The 21,490-nt window shown below is 36.8% G+C and overlaps 1 protein-coding gene and 2 pseudogenes across 3 annotated transcripts in view; 2 read left to right on the top strand and 1 right to left on the bottom strand.

Moving 5' to 3' along the window:
• Positions 1 to 21,490, bottom strand: part of RABGAP1L (RAB GTPase activating protein 1 like) — a 762,391-nt gene that overhangs the window by 447,609 nt on the left and 293,292 nt on the right. The gene's annotated exons all lie outside the window — the stretch shown is intronic.
• Positions 106 to 826, top strand: LOC102480424 (swi5-dependent recombination DNA repair protein 1 homolog pseudogene; annotated as a pseudogene).
• On the top strand, positions 16,051 to 16,424 carry LOC106733161 (small ubiquitin-related modifier 2 pseudogene; annotated as a pseudogene).

The following is a 21,490-nucleotide window of genomic DNA, read 5'->3' on the forward strand; positions in this document are numbered from 1 at the left end:
CCACAGAGCATCACATGAAAATGTGCATTAGTCTTTTTGCACTAGTCACGAGCTTGTCAGTTCATTCATGCCATTCAAGAATGTATAATACATACCCCTTTGGACATGGCAGAGGGAGAGGTAAACTAAGATTTCATTTTCAAGATGGAAAGTCCTTCAGACCCACCTGTGATTTTACCTGGCACTCCACAGGCCTGTATGGATCCACCCTCACCCCAAACAAATAGTTCACGTAAACAGCCTATGAGTGCCACACTTAGAGAAAAATTAAGAAAAACAACATCTTCACCTAATTCCCACTACAATGTGGTAAAGAATCTTAAGGTAGCCAATAAAGAAAGTGATCAGACCTTTTCAGAGAAACCAGCATCTTCAATGGAAGAAAATTATTTGGAATTTCAAGACCGTTTTAAACATAGACAGTGAATTTAAAGAAGATGCAAATTTGAAACATGCCTTCAAGATTATCAACACATGCGAAACAAAATCACTTGATACAGATGCTTTCCGAAATAATTTTTTGAAGGAGAGTTATCCTAAACAAGCATTAGATGAAGAAAAAGCAAAATTGGTAAAGCAGATTCAGGAGAAAGAAGACCTTTGGAGGCTAAAACTAGTCAAAATGTATATATCAAAGAATGACCTGTCTCAACTATAGTTGTTAATAAAGTGGAGAAGCTGTAGCCAGCTGTTGCTGTATGAGCTGCAGTCAGCTATGTCTGAAAAGAACAAGAAACTAAGCCTGACTCAAGTGATAGACCATTATGGCTTAGATGGTAAATTGTTTCACTATAACAGAAGTGAAAAAGAATTCGTAAGTGTTTAATTCATAAGTTTTTCTCCAGAATATCTTTGAGATTGACAACTTAATTAAGAGATATACATTTTAGAGGGAAGATAACCATTAGGGCTTAAAGGAAGGTAACCTGATGGACATGATTTTAGGGCACACATACACAAACTCAGTTCTAAATGGAAACAATATTTTGGATAGATTTGCCAAAAACAAACAAACAAAAAAACCTTGGTGTTCAAAGAAATGTAACAAAAATTGAATTGTGTTTAAAAAGTAATTTGGGATTTTAATAAATTTAATAATTTTAATATATTTGTTTTTCATGTCGAAAAGTTTTATTTTAAGTGTTAAAATGTCCAATCTGGTGAATGTCTAAACCTAAACTGGTCTAAAATGTGCTTGCCTCTCTAAGTTTATGAACCGTGTTTTCATTCACTTCCCACTTGTTTCCATCTGATGATCTAGCAGGTAATTAAACTGGTAATATCTGAAGTTTAAAAAAATAAAAAAGAGTGCATACACATGAGATCGGATCCTATGCAGACATATGGCTTTAAGAATGTAACAGTCAGGGGTAGGTGGTATGGTGGACACTGGACTCCCACATGGCCAGTCACGGTTCAAGTCCCAGACCTGGTGGCTTGCTTTCTCTCTCTCTCTCTCTCTTTCTCTCTCTCCCTCCCTCCCTCCCTTTCTGTCCCTCTCTGGTCAAATTAAAATAAATAAACAAAAAATAAAGTTAAAATTCAAAGAAAAATTCTTTAAAAAAAAAAAAAAAAGAATGTAACAATCAGCGGGCCCAGCAGATGTTGTTGGACTCCCACATAGTTGACCACAGTTTGAGTCCCAGAACTGGCAGCTTGAAACTCTTGCCAGGTGCCTGTGAGTGCATGCCCAAAATCCTGAGAAGAGAATGAAGGAGAAGGGATTATGGCATGGCCATTTTCCCAGGGGATGATTTTTTGCTTTCTGTCTCTCTCTGTCTTTCCGGTGAGTGCATGTGCTGTAGCAAAAATCTTCCATTTAAAAAAAAAAAAAAAAAAAAAAGTAGTAATCAGGACCAGCAGGTAGCATGGTGGTTAAAGTACTGGTCTCCCACATGGCTGACTGTGGTTTAAGTCCCAGATCTGGCAGCTTCCTTTCTCGTTTTCCCTTCCTCTCTCTCTCTGTCTCTCTCTGCCAAATTAAAAATAATAAAACAATTCTTTTTTTAAAAAAAGAATGTAAACATCTACAGCTTACTGTCAGCAAAAAAAGATTCTTTGATGTACTCAATTTTTGGGTGGTCGAAGAATTCAGAGATGGGATCTTCTTCTACAAAAACACTACTAACTAATTGGTACAAATCTCCAGATTTCTCCTTCACACCACCAGTAATGTTCCCACAGGACTGTGCTTGACTAAATGTATGCTCATCAACTAGCATAAAGATCCCTTCAAAGCAAAGCTCATTTCATCCATCCAATACCTTCACATTTTTTAAGTCCTTAGTAAAGAAATTCTTCAAGATCAAGCAAAGAAAAGTAAAATGCAATGTCTATTCTTATTTTTTCCCTACTTTTCATAGCCTGGCTCATTTCACCTAGCATCATATCTTCTAGGTTCATCCACTTTGTGTCTAATCACAGGGTATCATTATTCTTTATGGTCCATTGTGTATATGTGCCACATTTCCTTAATCTATTCATTGGGTTTTGAGCACTTAGACTGATTTCACATCTAAGCTGTTGTGAATAATGCTTGTAATAAACATGGGTGTGCAAATATTCTGACAGAGTTATTCTTTGTTCTTTCAGTATATACCCAATAGTAAGATTACAGGCTTACATGGTAGTTTAATTTTTAGATTTTTAAACAGTTTGTTGTTTTTTTTTTTTTTTTTGAGAGGTTTTCGCTATAGGGTGCGTGCACTCACCAGACAGATAGAGAGAGACAGAGAGGCAGAAAGCAAGAAATCACCCCCAAGGGGGGATGACCACGCCGCAATCCCTTCTCCTCCATTCTCCTCTCGGGATCTTGGGTATGCACACACACGCACCCAACGTGAGTTTTAAGCCACCAGGTCCAGGACGCGAACCGCGGTCGACTACATGGGAGTCCAGTGACATAGCCATTACGCTAACTGCTGGTCCCAGTTATTATTTTTTTAATCAAAAGAATTCTTTTATTTATTTTTAAAGGTTTATTATTTCTTCCATAAGCTAAAAGGACGGAGGAAGGAAGGGGGGGTGAGAGCGAGTGCACACATGCATACCTCCAACAGGGTCTTGACACTACAGTCCTCTACAGCTGGTCCTAGGTCAGGGCCACCTGTATGTTCAGGGAGGTCTCCATATGTGATACTTGGAACTCCACCCCTGTGTAGGTCAGCCTCCTGGAGCATCAAGTTTTAACACTGCATCACTGTCCATCCTCTTATTTAAAAAAAAAAAATCGTGCAAATGAGACAGAGAGAGAGAGAAAGAGAAGAACTCTTCACAGAGTTCAGTCACTCCACGATCTCTTTTCAGCCCCTTATTTTTTAATTCCCACAATACATTTCAAACACACTGGTTTCCTGGCTTCCAACATCCAGCCCCACAAGGTCTTTCTATTCTAACTTTTTGTGATCTTCTACAATGAACCTTGTACTCCAAACAGACTGATGGACTCACATTCCTTGAGAAAGAATATTAAACATATTCTTCTCTGTTCCTGTAATTTCACTCTTGCTTCTCTACCACAGTATTTTCCCTAAATCATTCCCTCACTGAAATCACCTTTACTCACAAAGATTCCACCACATTTCATATTCTTTACAGCTACTAAAAGCCAAAAGTAATCTTTTTTTCCCTCCTTAAAATACTTCTCTGAATGAGAGTGATTTACTGGCATCAATTATTAGCTGTCTTCCTCTGCATATGTGTATCTCCACTAATCACATTAAATATTAAGAAAAAGGAACATATATTTTTCTTCTTGACATACAATAGAAGATCAATAAATATTTGAATGAATCTGTGAACATATTTATAACACTTTACTTATGACAGACTAGGCATTCAATAAATGTGTGCTGTTGATGTGATTAAGAGAGATGACTACAAGAGCTTTTGCCATAAAGCAAAGAGGGGTAGCCTACCAATAGCATACGTGTTTGAAGACTGCTAGTATTACTCAAGAGTGGGTTGAGCAGCAATAGATAACAGTTTAAATTGAGTATGAAAGATAATTTGTACCTTGCTATACTTATAATCCTTTCTAAAGAGCTTGAAATATATATTCCATGCTTAGCTCTCAATGAAAAATTCTCACTTCTATAGAAAACATAATCATGAAAGAATACTTGTTCTTCTTTATTTACTTTTACCATGACCAAAAGAAACCTATCAGGACATAACAGCAATGCCATAGGCTAGGCACTCTCTTGTTTACTCTAGCTATTAGGAACTTAATTAAGGAGCAATAAACAATTCCCTGCATGCTGGCCTTAGAAACCTCAGGAGTAAGATAAAGTACAAAAATGCACAAAAGGTTATGCAGCTATCACCATTTATTATTACCACAAAGACTTACTAAGCTCCAAAAAGCAAGTATGACTTATGTAAAAAACTAAATTTAAAGAGGATCTCATTTTCTTCCTTTAAAACAGATAAGAAAAGAAACAACAGACAACAAGAAAAAAACCCGGATGTGATCTTTGCTAAGGTATGTGTCATCTCCTCCATCCTGTAAACATTTTATTTTCAGAGAAAATAATTTCTTTAATTTACAGGAAATATGTTAATTTTAAACTTCTAGGAATGTACTTTGCATGAAACAGAATTAAATTATTTCAAACAAATACAAGATGTCTTTTTAAAAAAGGGAACATAACATGGAATTATAGTGTATAAGTAAAAAATACTTCATCCTGTGAAATACATGATGCCATAATCCACTCTGAACTAAAAGTACTACATTTTGAAAAGCAACCACCACAAAATTTCAAGGCACTCACTTACAAATGCCAAAGGCATGGTAGATTAATTTAATTCAAATTGATCTCAGTTTTACAGCCACTAGATTATAAAAGAGAAAATCTTAACCTAATTCTGAATACTCTGTAAGAAACACTTGTAAATCCTTCCTTTAAAAAGGAGGGGAGGGGATTATGACCTCTGAAGACCTTCTGCCCAGACTTTACCTTCCTTCACCCCCAAATCTAGCCAGGTTAGTGCACTCTATTTTTTCTCTCTATCTCTCTACATCTCTCTATTTTTAATTTTTAAACTTCTTAGCTCTCTGACACTCTTTTTTCTTGCTAATTCTTACCCTTCCCCCAACCTACACAGGACAGGCCAATCGCCAGCCATTTATATATAAATTCTGAGTGGCCCCTATTATACTAGCACCCTGCACAGTTTTCATTTTCTGCTTTAATTTTTTTCTCTTTTTTTAAATTGTTTTTTGTCTTATTTTTTTCTCTTTTCCTTTTACCTTTTCCATTTTTCTGCTCAGCCTCCAAACAGAGTTTCTAGACAGGTCTGCACATTAGCAAAATATCTGAATACTTTTAGGGTCAGATTAATCTTCAATTTCCATGGAATCTGCTGCACATAAGGAGAAAAACAGTACTGCTTAGAAATTGCAGATCACCTCCTCTACATGCCCCTAAATGTTCACATGTAACTCCCAACACTAGGAAAACACGTATAATCCATCAGATGACCAGAAATCACTGCAGAGGCACAAAAACTATGAGAAACCAAGAAAATATCTCTCTCCTAAGAAAAAAGAATAACTCCACAACCTCCACAGACAATACAAGGGAACTCATGAAAATGTCAGATAAATAATTTAAAATATTCATAGTGACAAAGCTAACAGAGATTCAAGAGCAGAGAGACAACAAACTCCAGAAGATGCAGGAGAAAAGAGACGAGTTCCAGGAAGTGAGAAAGTTCTTGCACTATCTGAAAGAGGAAATACACACCATTAAAAAATAAATAAATAAATAAATAGAATTAAATAAATAAATAAATAAATAAATAATCAAACGGGCTTGTTAGAGATAAGAACTGTAATGCAGGAAATCCAAACCTCCCTCCCTTGATAGTATTAAAAGCAGATTAGATCATGCAGAAGATTGAATCTCAGATGTAGAAAACAGAATCTCTGACCTAGAAAAATTCACCAAAAAGAACCAGAAAATAATCTAAAAAAACGAGAATAACATTCAAGTAATATTAGATACCATTAAAAGCCCAAACATCCATATCATCAGTATCTTTAAAGGTGAGGAAACTAATAAGGGCATTGATAATCTATTTCATGAAATCTTGGAAGAAAACTTTCCAAACCTAGAGAGGCACTCAAATATCCATACCAAAGAATGAACAAAGGACCCTACATAGAATCAACCCAAGAAGATCTCCAAGGCACATCAGAGCCAGACTGACTAAAGCCACAGACAGAGACAAGATACTAAAATTGGCAAGAGAGAAACGTCAAGTTACTTTTAAAGGATATCCCATCAGGCTAACGTTGGACCTCTCATCATAAACAATGTAAGCAATGAAAGAATGGGAAAATATATTCGAAGTGTTAAGTAAAAAATAATTTCAATCAAGAATACTATAACCGGCAAGATTACCCTTCATGTGGGAAAAAAGACAAAAACACTCTCAGATAAACAAAACCTGAAAGATTTTTTTTTTTTTTGAGAGGTGGTTTTTACTCTAGGGCATGTGTGTTCCACCGGAAAGACAGAGACACAGAGACAGAAAGTGAGAAATCACCCTCCGAGGGGATGGCCATGCCACAATCTCTTCTCTTCCATTTTTCTCTCAGGATCTTAGGCAACACACACGTGCCCAGCGTGAGTTTAAGCCACCAGGTCCAAGACTGGAACTGTGATAGACTACATGGGAGTCCAGCAAGGTAGCCATTATGCCATCTGCTGGTCCCAGGTTGTGTTTATTTCTTAATTTCTTGTGAGACTTCCTATTTGATTCACGGATAATTTTTTTTCTCACTTGTCTTTCTGTACTAATTTCTATTTTTATTCCACTGCGGTTTCAGACATAGTCTGTATGATTTCTGTTCTATACCTGTTGAAGTTGTCCTATGGTCCAAAATATGATCCATCTTGGCTAATGTGCCACTTGGATTCTACTCTTGCTGGTTAGAGTGCTTTATATATGCTAGTTCCTATTGGCTGACTGTGTTGTTCAGATCTTTCATATCCTTGCTTGTTTTCTGTCTAGGAGTTCTATCCATTGTTAAGAAGGAAGTCCAAGTCTAGTCACATCTTAACATAGCCTCTGTAGCGACCACATCAGACTTTATTCTTTTGGTCACTGAATATTCAACAACAAATGATAAGCCTGGTATACTGAACATAGAGTAGCACTTATATGACTGGCTGACTTTTAGAAGCCTGGGTCTGTCACTGACTTGATAACTTCAGAAGCATAGTTACTGGAGTGAGGCTATTATTTATTGACTGATTTTTAGAGCATGTGCTCTAATCCAAAGCCATTTCTAATTATTTGTGGTTACTTATTCAGGATTTGGAACTTTCTCCTTTCTTTCTTTCTTTTCTTTTTCCCTTTTTTTTTTTTTTTTTTTTTTTTTTTTTTTTTTTTTTTTTTTTTGGAGAGGAATTTTTTTTTTTTTTACTATAAGGTGCATGTGCTCGCTGGAGAGACAGAGAACCAGAAAGTGAGAAATCACCCTTCGGGAGGGATGGCCATGCTGCAATCCCTTCTGCTCCAGTCTCCTCTTAGGATTTTGGGCACACACACACGTGCCCAGCACTGAGTTTTAAGCTGGTGGGTCTGGGACTTGAATCACAGTCAACTGTATGTGAGCCCAGTGATTTAACCATTATGCCATCTGTTGGTCCCAGTATTTTTCCTTTCTTTAAAAAAAATTTGTTGTTGTTTGGAGAGAAAGAGAGAGAACTATGAACCTTTGACAGGGTCTCATGCTGTGATCCCTCCTATCATCTACTGTTCCCCCAGCCTTCTAGACAACCCCAGGCATAATGGACTTGTAAAGACAGACACAGAAACTGAATTCTATATGGCCTCTAACACTATAGAGAATTGTGATGACCTTGTGCCACTGCAGCTGGATTGAGCCTCTTTTCCTTTCTTAAATTATATAAAAATTAATTACTTTTAATTCTCAGTTCCTCTTTCCATTTTCCCTCAGAAAAACCTGCAGAAGAGACCATATGAAATTTGTTTATATCTGTATTTGTAGAAGTATGATTTTCAACTAGTGTTATCATTTAAGTGATTCAAATGTCAACTACTGTGGTGGAAAATATTTCTAAGTGCCAAATTTTTGTGATGTATTGAAAAATGTTAACTACTAGCCATTCAGTGTAATCTAACAAAAGTCAATATAGGATGTAAAACAAAAATCATTGCATATGAGATGACTGGCAATCTCAGGGGCTAGACAGTAGAGCAGTGCTAAAACGCAAGACTGCAGGGCCAGCAGATGGAGTAGTGGTTCTGTTGCTAGACTCCCAGATGGCCACCTGCAGTTTGAGTCCCAAACCTGGTAGCTTGAAAATTACACCAGGCACATGTGCATAGGTGCCCAAGATCCCATCAGAAAAATGGAGGGAAAGGGAATGTCGTGTGGCCATCACCCCGAGGAGTTCGGGGGGTGATTTCTCTCTTTTCCTCTCAATATTCTTGTGTTTCTTTCTCTCTCCAACCTGCGCATCTCTACACACACACACACACACACACACACACACACACACAGCAAAGCTGAACCACATAAGAAAGTTCCAGGTTCACATCCAGAGATCTTTCTGAGTATGCTGGGCATGGACTGAAATGTCAAGATCTCATTGGGATGCAGTCTTTTCTGTTTCTTCCTCACTTCTTTGTCTCTCTTATTCATTGAAGAAACAAATAAATCAACTTAAAAAAAAAGATGACCGGCAATCCTAATTGTGAGAAAATGTATGTCTAGATTGTGTTTGGGTTTCCAACACTCACGACTGTGGACAGTTTTTGAAATAGGGGAAATACATTAATGTTTTAGAAATGGTGGGATGGAGGATGACCTGAAGGACTAAAGAAAGCAGATTATGCAATAGGATACAATGTCATAGTCATTTAGGAAAAATATAAAAACATCCTTCAATTATATAAGTATTTTTGTATAAACCAGGTTGGGGGAAGGGTGTTGAAGGAAGAGATTATAAATAAAGCTTGGCTTTCAGCTTCTTTCTTTCTTTTCTTCTTCTTCTTTTTTCTTTTTTGGACATAGGGTGCAAGCACTCACTGGGTTTCAAACTAGTATAATGTTCAACTCCTTATTTAACAACGAAGCTAATCTCTCTACACTATTTATAGAAAAAAGCTTAAGCTTCTGAAATTATTCATAGTTTTAGGGATTCTGGAACAATTTGTCTTGGCTTTTTCAATAGATTTTCTTTTCTGGTTTATTTCATTTCTTGAGATCTCAAGAGCTATTACTGAAACTCTAAAGCTTTCACTTCATCTCTGCATACTTTGAGTCTAGAATGGTCATCAACTTTGTCAGACTTGAAGTGGATTTTCTCTTCACCAGAATTCTATATTTGAATATACAGGATTGAGAAGCCACTTTCCCCATCATCCACAAGCCAGGAAAACTGTTGGGGTTTACATCCTATATTTTTTTCTTTTTTTATTTATTTAACTTTCTTTCTTTGTACTTGTTTATTTATTTATTTATTTGATGGGAGAGGGAGAGGGGAGAGAGGGAGAACAAGAGAGAGAAAGTCATCAGGTCTGGGACTTGAACCGCATTGACCCTATGGGAGTCCAGCATCTTTAACCACCATGCAACTTGCTGGCCCCTACTTCCTATAATTTTCAATATGAAGAAAACAGAAATAGTAAAACTAATACACCACCCTGGAGAAATAAGCCTGCATCTTCTATCTCCTTTTTGACAACTACTAGCATACCAAAAATGTTAAGTTTCAGAAGAGTGGGGTATAGAACACACACAAAAAAAGGTTAGCAAAAACTGCCAACAAAGTAGCCTAGGGCTATACTGTCATTCTAGCATTGGATATAACCTAATGGATTTATAGAAAATAATATGGTTTTCAGTGCTTGTTTCCCTGTTCACGTGGGACTCCAGGATAGAAAACCAGGTATACTGACAAAAAGACAAAATATGGGTATAGCATCCTCCTATACTAAATTAGGCAATCATTGAACTGTTCAATTTTCATGGGATAAACAAATAATATTTTAATAATTGTGAGATTTTCTCTGTAGATTTAGATCAATATTGTAGTTTTAAATTATGTTAAAACCCTTTTTTGGCGCTTCTAACTAAGCTTATAAAATACTAAGAGAGTCAGGTATACTTTAAGTGTTATTTAAACAAATGTAGCTAAAACAGCAAGTAGTTACTGAATGTTAAATTTAAAAATCAAAAAAGCAATAAAAAGACAGAATCTTGAAGCTTTAGTAGTAATTAAGCTTTCCAACTAAAATCAATTAGTTAAGCAAAATGAGTGGAACCTCATGTACTAGAATACTGAAAGACAGGTGCCATACACAAGCCCTCTGTAAATTTATGTGGGGTATGAAAATAAGTATATCTTAAAAGAGATGAAAAATAGAGGATTTTACTATTCTGAAAAACTTAGAGAATAATTTTATTTGTAGATTGTCATGAGGAAATCTGGATTGGTTATATTTATCTCTAATACTAAACATGTATTATATGCCTATGCATAAACAAGTTCAGAATTTCTTTATTATTTCTACTATTGGTCTTAAAACTGCTACTAGATAACTTTTTTCCCCTCTTTTTCCAAGTGTATTTATTTCTTCCATGAGTGGGAAGGAGGGAGGGAAAAGGGGATGGGGGGAGAAGAGAACTCCAACAAGGTCTTTATGCCACAATCCAACTCCAACTTCAGCTAGTCCCAGATCACGGGCATGACCACGTCCAGAGTGTTCACGGAAGTCTCTGGACGTAAACCCCAGAATCTTCCAATGTGGGTCAGTCTCACAGAGCTCTTACCACTGTGCTACTGTGCAGCCCCTTATGGGATCTGTTTTTTGTTTGTTTTTGCCAGAGGGTAAGTGCTCTCCAAAGAGAGAGTGAGAGATGGAGAGAGAGAAAGTACCCAACCTCCTCCCCATGAGGAATGGTCATACCACAATCCTGCTCCTCTATTTCTCCATCTTGTAGGGATTTGTGGCATGCACACACTTGTACCCAGCGTGTTTCTCAAAGCCAGATCAGGGACTGAAAGAGTAGGGTCAGCCTTGTGGGATCCAGCTGCCTTAACAACTAGGCCACAGAGTCAACCCAACCTATGCAGGACTTCAAAAAGTAAGGACTTTTAACAACAGAAACCATCATTTTAAAATGGCTAAATTAAGAAGGTAAGCAATGTAATTAATGTCTCATAGCAAAGAGCTTAGAAACAAGATCTTAGGTTATTTGGTTTCATTCTGTAGATCACGCTTTCTCTTTCTCTTACCCTGAGAAATTATTCACGCTAGTGCTAAAGTGAACATGCATGACATCCATCTAAGAGTAGTCTGTAAAGTTGCTTCTAGACTGTCATCTCCAACCTTAGAGGGCTAAGCTAGGGTCAGGCTGCCAACGAGCACTAATATTTTGCACATGCATTATTCCTCCTCGGAGGCTGGTGTTATAGGACATGCTTGTTAGGAACTACAACAAACTGTGTAAAAAATTAGGTCTAATGCCAAATTACAGTTGGTAATAATGTGCCACAGAGACCTTTAGATAATCTGAACCACTTTTTTTAAAGGATTTTTGTTTTGTTTCCTCCATAGAGGTCATGAGCTCCCTGGAGAGAAACAGAAAGAGAGAAAGTGAGAAATCATCCTCAAAGTGGGAGGGCCAAACCACAATCCCTTCTCCATTCTCTTCTCAGGATTTTGGGTATGCATGCACACACACTCAGTATGATTTTCATCTCTGAGACTTGAACCAAGGTTGGCCATGTGGGAGTCCAGCTCCTTAACTACCATGCTACTTACTGGCCCCCTGAACTGCATTTTAAGGTCAATTAGTCTGTCTCAATGTAAGAGTAAATTTTGTTTTATTAAGAAACAAATAAATGATTCTTATTGAATTTAATACAGTAGGTAATTAACTGGTGCATCTGAGGTCAGTTTAAATAATAATATTATGACTATATATCTAACTTTGCAAAGAAATTTCTCATCTTGGAGAGCTTAGGGCTACTCTTTTTTATTTTTATTTTTTGAAAAGGTTTCTGCTATTCGGCACATGTGCTCACCAGACAGACAGAGAGACAGAAAGCGAGAAATCACCTCCCGGGGGGATGGCCACACCACAATCCCTTCTCCTCCATTCTCTTCTCGGGATCTGGGGCACGCACGCACACGACCCGCATAAGTTTTAAGCCACCGGGTCCGGGACGCGAACCATGGTCAACTACGTGGGAGTCCAGCAACAGAGCCATTACGCTAACTGCTGGTCCTAGGGCTACTCTCAATTTATGTGCTTTTAAAAGTGAATCTAGCTCTATAGTATAAGAAATACTGGCTCTTTTCGTCACTTCTACTACCTTAACGTTGGCTTGCTTTCTCACTTTCTCTCTCTGTCTCTCTGTTGTCAAATTTAAAGAGTGGTAGTTATGAATAAAATTAAACAAAATAATAATTCTTTAAAAAAAGAATAGCAAATGCTAACATTCACTGAGAGCTTGCTTGCTAAGTGCTACAAAGAGGAGCTACTGTTTTTACACACACAAAAATCACGGCTAGCAAGATCTAGAATGAATATTTGAATCCTCGTCTGCTAATTTTAGATTACCATGTTAAAACTCCATTTCAAAATATTAACTTAATGAAATATCTGTTGGCTATGTCTTAATTTAGCTGCTTTATTTTAATCTGAAGGTTCAATGTAAGAAAAAACATAACTGGGGCCAGCAGTTGGCGTAATGGCTAGGTAGCTGGACTCCCATGTAGTCAACCACGGTTCGAGTCCCGGACCTGGTAGCTTAAACTCATGCGAGGCGTGTGTGCCCAAGATACCTAGAGGAGAATGGAGGAGAAGGGATTGCGGCGTGGCCATGCCCCCTGGGGAGTGATTGTTTATGTTCTGTCTCACTGTCTCTCTCTTTCTGGCAAGTGCACATGCCCTATTGCAAAAAAAACCTCTCCAAAAACAAAAACAAGAAAGAAAGAAAGAAAGAAAGAAAGAAAGAAAGAAAGAAAGAAAGAAAGAAAAAATACCTAACTGAACAAATCAGCCCTATAATCCTTTTCCCCAGTTTTCATAAGGTAATTCTAATAGTTTTAACTTTCCTACCTCACCTTGACCAAAGGAGCATCTTTAAGAGAGCCTCCTATGGAAAAAAATTCAGAAAAAGTTCTGGTTCCTTTTCTCACATATAGAAGATTAAAGAAATAAAAGATCTGATGACTTTAGAGAACCAAGTAATATCCTAATTATATCATCAAGTATCTAAACTTTGTTTATACTGGAACTTCAGCTCCATACAGCCATTCTCCAGAGCAGCGGTCTATAGTATATATATTTTAAAAACCCAAGTCCCTATCTCAGTATTTTTATATGTGGTAGGTTAGCTAAGTACACTACTGCCAGCCTCTGTATTAAATAATTTTAGATAAAATAAATGTTAACAGATGTTTTAAAATGTTCCCTCACTGACTAGGTTTATAGTATATTCCTCACTTTGGGGACCATGAATCTAAAGATGCAGAATTTTTCCAGCTTCTCTTTTTTCTAAGATTGCCTCCAGACTCAACCTGAGAATGATTTGAAGGGCTTTCTTCTAATGCTCAGGAGAATCAGTGGAATATTCAATCTGACAGTCCAAAAGAACTTTCAGTATAGGTCTAAAATAGCCATTTCTTTAAATTGTCTTTAAATTTACACTTAGATCTATTCCTCTTTAACTTTCTGGCTTTTTTTGTATTTTGACAGAATTCTTTTCTACTTAAAAAGCTCTACTTTAATGCTAAATCTCATATAGAATTAAACCAGCCAGTGTCGAGAACAGAAAGACAATATTGTGAGTGTAACCCATTACTAATATTTATTAAACATTACCATGCACCAAGCCATGTATTAAGTATTTTATTTTACTTTATTTTATTGCTGTAGGGTGCATACACTCACCGAAGACAGACAGAGACAGAAAACGAGAAAATGCTCTAAGAAGGTTATCCATTATCCTCTTGGGATTTGGGGCATATACACATGCACCCTGCATGTTTTTGAATCTGCCAGGTATGGGAATCCAACTGTACAGTTGCCATGTGGGATCCAGTCACTTTAACCTCCATCTGCTGGCCCTTAAGTATTTTATATGTACATTCACCCCTTGATATTTGCAAGAGAGTGGCTCCAGGACCTCCACAGATACCAAATCTAAGAGTACTTAAGCCCCTTAAATAAAATGGCACAGTATTTGCATATAACCCATGCACATCCTCCTATATATCCTCAATTACTAACAATTCATCTCTCACTTACTTATAAATTATCTTAGAAACAAATATAAATAAAAAGGAAAAAACATAGTTACGTTTCTTCAACATCTCTCTTTTAGGGAGCCACCTCTTCCCCCATTTCATAACAACTGTCATGGTTTAAAGCTATATCCATAGTTGGTTTAATCTGCAGATGCAGAATCCACAGACATAGAGGGCCAACTGTACTATCGTTGAATTCTCCAGAAACTCAATGGAGAATTAGAAATAACTAGGTTGCTTACCAAAAATTAGATATGAAGCAATGGGGGAAAAAGAGAATTAAAATCCAGGTTTATCTATAGCTAAATTCTTGACTAAGTTTAACCTCCAACTAAACCTATGTAGGATTTCCCCGCAAGACCATAATAATAACATGCACTTCATGTGTCATGCAGTAATTTATTCATAAAAACCAGAAGTATGAGCTCTTATTATTCTGATGTATAAATGAGGAAACCAAAGCATTAAAAAGTTAACTTTCAGGACAGCAGGTAGCATAGTGGTTAAGGCACTGGATCCCACATGGCTGACTCTGTGGTTCAAGGCCCAGACCCAGCAACTTGAAAAACACACTGGATACATATGTGTATATGCCCAATATTCCAAGAGGAGAATGGAGGAGAAGGAACTGAGGCATAGCCAGATCCGCTGGAGAGATGATTTCTCACTTTCTCTCTCTGGTGAGCACATGTACCCTATGACAAAAATCTAAAAAGGAAAATGTTAACTTGCAGGCCAGCCAGTGGCACTGTGGTTAAGGCAGCTGGACCCCACATGGCCAACTGAGTGGTTCAAGTCCTGGACTTGGCTTAAAAAATATGCCAGGTGCATGTGCGTGTATGCCCAAAATCTCAAGAGCAGAGTAGAGAAGGGATTATAGTGTGACCATCCCCCCTAGGGGGTGATTTCTTACCTTCTCTCTCTCTGGTGAGCACATATGCCCTATCACAAACTAAAAATAACTTGTCCACAGTCAAACAAAAGTCCAAAAAGTGATTTAAACCTAGGCAGCCTATCTCCAGAGCTTTGATTCTTGACCACTACTCTAAAGTAATCTATTTTCTGTAGCAGTTTTGGATAGACTATACATGATGTAGAATCACATTACAAAATGAGGATATGAACATGAAAGAACTATATCCACAAACACATACATATGTGGTGTTACTGGTCCTGTAGTTTCAGATTATTTGGTGTTTAAACATAATTATTTCTAAATTGTGCTTAAAACATTCATATTTCAGAGGCAAAATCCTATTATGTTTTCTATAAGTCCAGCCATTTACCTCTCTGGGAGTGCAAAGTAGTTCTTTGATAAATAGCATTAACAATTTTACAATGCAAAATGAAATATCATTCCACCCACTTTGTGGGCAGGAAAAAAAAAAACTCATAGAGAAATTAAATGTCAGGATGGAACTCAGAAAGTAAATGGCAGCACTGGAAATAGAAGACAAATGTCCCTAGATTATTGGTAATGTTCATAAGGTTATACTCAAAGTTTAAGTTCAGTACAGTAGACATTTATAGAGCACAAATTACATAGGATGAAGGGCAGACAATCTTAGATTCAGAAAAATGTAAAAAACGTTAAGTAGTTTATAATCTGGTAGAAGAGATAAAGAGTTGAGGAATCAGAAGGGAAGGATGAGGAAAGTACTAATAAAACCTAGAAGACCATGGTTTTTTTGATTTTTTGTTTGTTTGTTTGTTTTTTTCTTTCCTCCACTGCTGTCACCTCTTCTTTCTGCCACTCCTGGTGCTGCCGGTGTGCGGTGTGCGTGTTTGCTGAGGACCTGGCACCTCTTTTGTGAAGAGGTAGCTGAAGAGACTCTAGCACTCACCATGACCCATGAAAAGCCCAAAGAAGGAGTAACGCCTGAGAACAGTGATCATATTAATTTGAAGGTGGTGGGGCAGGATGGTTCTGTGGTGCAGTTCAAGATCAAAAGGCATACACCACTTAGTAAACTAATGAAAGCCTATTGTGAACGACAGGGTTTGTCAATGAGGCAGATGAGATTCCACTGATCAACACAATAGACACACCTGCACAGTTGGAAATGGAGGCTGAAGATACAAATGATGTGTTCCAACAGCAGAGAGGAGGTGTCTCCTAAAAAGGGAACCTGCTACTACAATTTGTTTCACCACATGCTGACTACTAACATATAATTTTCTCTAGTCTTTCATTTTCCCTTCCCCATTCCTTTGCTGTACATAAAGTAACTGGTGTATGCACACAAGCACATTGCATTTTTTTTTTAACTAAATGGCCAATGGTTTGTTTTGACTGACATCAAATAGAGATGAGATGAGGGAAAATACTGGTTCTGTGAAAATACCCCCTTTCTCCATTAGTGACATGCTCATTCAGCTCTCATCTTTACATTCCAGTAAGTTACTTTGTTCTCACTGTTTTAACAAAAAAAAAAAAAAAAAAGAAAAAGAAAGGAAAAAAATCCAACAACATAAAAATCCTTGCATACCTTGTTTGACTGGAGAATTTTAATGTTTCTCATTTATCATTGTAAAAGTATGGAAAATTTTCTAACTTTTAAGTATTTCATGATGAGCAAAGTCTTTTTACAAGCAAAATGAGAAATAGTGATTGACTGTTTAAAAAATAATTAGAATAATAATAATAATGATTGGGAAAAACATTGAAAAGATATTGAATGATGAAGTGGGGAGATTAATGTCTCTGTATTGACTGACATGCATGGCATTCCCTTTTGAAAAAGCAATGTAATACACTGTAAAGTTATATGTAATCCAATGTAATATAAAGAAGATTATGATGATAATAAAAATAAATTTAAAAAAAATTTTATAACTTTTTTTTGTATGTAGCTGTTAACATGTAGGGCAATCTGTTTTTAAGTAAGGGTAAATTATTAAAAAAAGGAATCCTAGATAGTTTTCCCTTCAAGTCAAGCATCTAGTTGTTTAAATAAACTTCTTGCTTTAAAATAAATAAATAAACTAGAAAAGGTTTACAAACAAAAAAAAAAAATTACTCTCAGGTTGAAAAATAAAGGAAACTTCAAAGGGATATAGCATTTGATCTGGACTATAGGAAGAGTTAAAAAGTAGGGCAAAATATATTCCAAGAGGGAGTACAGTCATAAGCAAAGGAATGGTATTCCTAAAGAAGTGTTCACAGATTATAACACCAGAGCACACTTGAGGAGGGCAGTGACGTCTAAGATTGATTGGAAAGGCAGATCAATCAGGGCATTTGCAAGCAAGCTAAGGAGTTTGGAATTTTAGTCTCAACCAAAGAAAACAATTACACAAGAGAACGTGAACTTCAAGAAAATTACTCTGGGGGCCAGCAGGTAGGTAGTGGTTGATATGCTGAACTCCCACATGGTCAACTACAGTTCAAGTCCCAGCCCCAGCAGCCTGAAACTCAGACCAGGCACAAATCACTAATTTGAGTTTTATATTACTCAAATTTAAGTGATTAGCTCTAATCACTTTACATCACAATGCTTTGGTTTCCTAGTTGTGTACAACTCTTCTCAGTTCATCCCATCTCAGAGGCTGTCTCTGGTTATAGTTATATTCCTAACACTTTACACAATTTCTGGCATCTAGTAAAAATTCGGTAAGTACCTGCTAACTAAATGATTATAGCAGCAAACAGATGAAACGGCATCATAATTTTTCACATTTCTATTTCATTGAGGGAAATAATTAACCTGCCCATACCATTTGAGGACTTCATTCCTTTTATTAAGGCCAAAAGTGAGAATATTGCCAGAGCCATGGTAAAGTGTGCTGTGGCCAGACCAAGAATCACTCAACCCTGAAAATTCCAAAACGGTGCTCAGGAGTAGCCTCTGGATTGTCCTTCTGGTATATCTAAACACCTCTCTGAACACTACTGGGCTGGGTAATTTCGCAAGCACTGCTACAGTGCACAAAGCAGTAACCTGTGCTTGGAGACTGGGAGCATTATCCTGTGTAAAGTAACAGAGGAGCAGGTCAGCCCATGATGTGGTGGTTAAGGCAGTTAGTTCCCACATAGCTAACCATAGTTTGAATCCTGGACCTAGCAGCTTGAGAAACATGCCGGGTTTGAGTGTGTGCACCCAAAATTCCAAAAGGAAGAAGAAATGGAGAAGGGACTACAATGTGACCATTTTACATCGTGGTGGTTGGGGGTGGGCTTTCTCACTGTCTCTATCTTTTTCTGGTGCTCTCTGGAAAGTACAAATACCCTCTGAAAAGTTAATAACAACAAAAAGTAGTGGGGCCAGCAGGTGGCATGATGATTGTACTCCCACATGGCCAACCATGGTTCCAGCCCCAAACCAGGTGGGTTGCTTTTTCACTTTCCCTCTCTCTTTCTGTCTCTCTCTGGTGAGTGCATGTGCCCTATGTCAAATAATAATGATAATAATAATAATAATAATAATAATAATAATAATAAAGTAATCCTAAAATAAAGTAACAGAGGAACACCAAAGGCAATGCTATGTTAATGAGACTTGGTCTATATTTAGTGATCCAAGTATTTCAATGTGTATATAAATTTCTTGTGCTTATATTTAAACTATGTCCCCTATGTTTACTTAAAAAAAATATAACCAGAAGGTGTACTTGCTTACTAGAGAGACAGAGAGTGGGGAGTGCAGAGAAGAGTACCTCATCCCCCACAATTGAGTATGGTTTCACTACAATTCCTTCTCCTTGATTTATCCATCCTGAGAGATTCAAAGCTCAGTCAGACATGTTGGATCTGGCTCCCTTAAACACTAGGACACAGGGCCAGCCCTAAACTATTTCTTTTGGAAGTACTGGTTTGAAAATAAAATTTCTTAATAGTGTAAAAACCTAGTATATCAGTATCTCCAGATAAGATTATAATATTCAAAATTCCTCCATAGGGTCACAATAATTACATTACTAACTGGGCCACTTACTGTAGGATATTGGAACTATTTCTTTTCCAGCACATAGTATCTAAAATAATGGTAAAACAAAAATAAAATTTTTTCTTGTTTGTTGTTATAAAAACTCAGAATATAGTATCATAAAAGTGAACAAAATTCTTCATTTCATAATAGAATTGTCAAAACTTATATCAGGAAATTTTCAGCAACAGGAAAGTGGTTATATACATAGTAGACTTAGGATAAAATATTAAACAGTCATTATGTTATCAGGTGGTACAGGCAAATGTTCACAATGATTTGTTAAGTAAAATTAAAATACAGGTTACAAGCAGAACAGAGCATATACATAATACAGGTAATTTATCAGAGAGAACAATAACTCTATCTGCCAATAAAGAATCAAGAGATTTTCCTGTGATTTAGGGAAAGCAAAGAGATTTCTATTTCTCATGTGAAACCTGTGCTTCTTCAATTCTAGTTGTGTCTATTTTCATCCTGAATGATCAACACTTTATGAGCAGAAGAATGAAACCTTTCCAATTCATTCACCCATAGCTATTCCTAGAAATGAGAAAATAAACTCAATGGATATATGCTTTCTCCAATACCTGAATTCTCATTATTGAACAAGAATTTTATCAGACATTGCCAAATAAAAGCAGTGCTGCCAACTTTCCTCCTTTTATTATTCTTCATTGTTAGTTGCCAGTGTTCCATAAGTGGAAACTTTTCTTAAAAATAGGGGCCAGTTAAAATGCTATTTGCCTTCTTGCCCAATATCTAATCTTAATGTCTAAAGGCACATTAATAATAGACTATTAAAACTGTTCAGTCTGTACACTGAGACATGTTGTAATATGCCAAGCTTCTATTGAGAAATAGAAAGCATAGAAAACAGCAGAAGTGGGTTAAAAATTTTTCATAAAGAAAAGAGTTTTTTTTTCTTAGTTTTATCCAGAAGCAGTAGGTACAAACTGGATGATGGTATGCTGCATTTGTTAAGCATGTCTTCTGAGGACTGGCTATCACAGTCTGGGGAGTGACAGTAAGTCTCGGTTTCCTCAAGACCTTTTATCATATTCACAATGGGAAAGAGGGAGATGTTCCTTAGGAAGCTGGGTTCTTAGCAGCAGTTCCGGGTACAAGCTCCACTGATTTAAGACTAAACTCTGAAGAAGGCATGTTCCTCTTTACACCCAACTCAGGTTCAAGAAGGTTAACCATTAGTACTGATATAGCTCTGTTTCTCAAATTTTGTTAAGCTACTTAGCACTTGGTTCAACCTCATAATAAGAACTGTCATAGCAACTCATTCAATTGTCACCCACATATAAGTTTATGGTCTATTTTTAATTGAAATTTCATCTAAGTCATAGAAAAACATTAAACACAAAAGCTCGGCTGAAGATACACTTACAAAATTATCTTTGTGGTTTAGTGAGAGAGAAAGAAAGCAACTCAGTACCTCAAAGAAACCAGCAAACGAGACTGTTAATATTTTAAGTCAAAAAATCAACTTCAGAAATAGCAAGATAAACTTCTATTATCTACTTATAATAAAAAATTTTAAAAATCTCCTTGACTATAGAAATATGTTCATCACCCCTACTAAAAAGATACTTCTAAATGAAAAATAAGTATCCAATATCTTCTTTGCCCTTTTTCCTATTAATTAGAAAAATAATCATGTAAAACACCTACAGTAAAATCATATTAGGCAATAATGCTGATATTTTAGCTTCTCTCCAAATTTCCTTAAATTGATTATAAAATATTTTTATTTACACCCTTTTCAAAAATATGGCTTTCGGGAACCAGCAGTTAGCATAATGGCTATGTCGCTGGACTCCCACGTAGTCGACCGCGGTTCGCGTCCTGAACCCTGTGGCTTAAAACTCACGCCGGGCGCGTGTGCGTGCGTGCCCAAGATCCCGAGAGGAGAATGGAGGAGAGGGGATTGCGGCGTGACCATCCCCCCTGGGGGGGTGATTTCTCACTTTCTGTCTCTAATGTCTCTCTCTGTCTGGTGAGCGCACGCGCCCTGTAGTGAAAATCTCTCCCCCCCAAAAAAAAGGCTTTCCCCCTCTAATTGATGAGTTAGGCTATTATTGAGCTGTCGAGAAAGTCATGACAATATGTCATGAGTTTCCAGACAACCTAATATTTAAAAGCAACTATCGGCTTGATCTAAAAGTTACTATTAATCCAGCTTATTTGATGAAAATAATTTTTAAAAAACAAAAAAGCATAATATTTCCCACTTTAAAAAAATGCTTAAT

The sequence above is a fragment of the Tupaia chinensis genome, unplaced genomic scaffold (assembly GCF_000334495.1).
Source record: "Tupaia chinensis unplaced genomic scaffold, TupChi_1.0 Scaffold000369_1, whole genome shotgun sequence".
Classification (NCBI taxonomy): domain Eukaryota; kingdom Metazoa; phylum Chordata; class Mammalia; order Scandentia; family Tupaiidae; genus Tupaia; species Tupaia belangeri.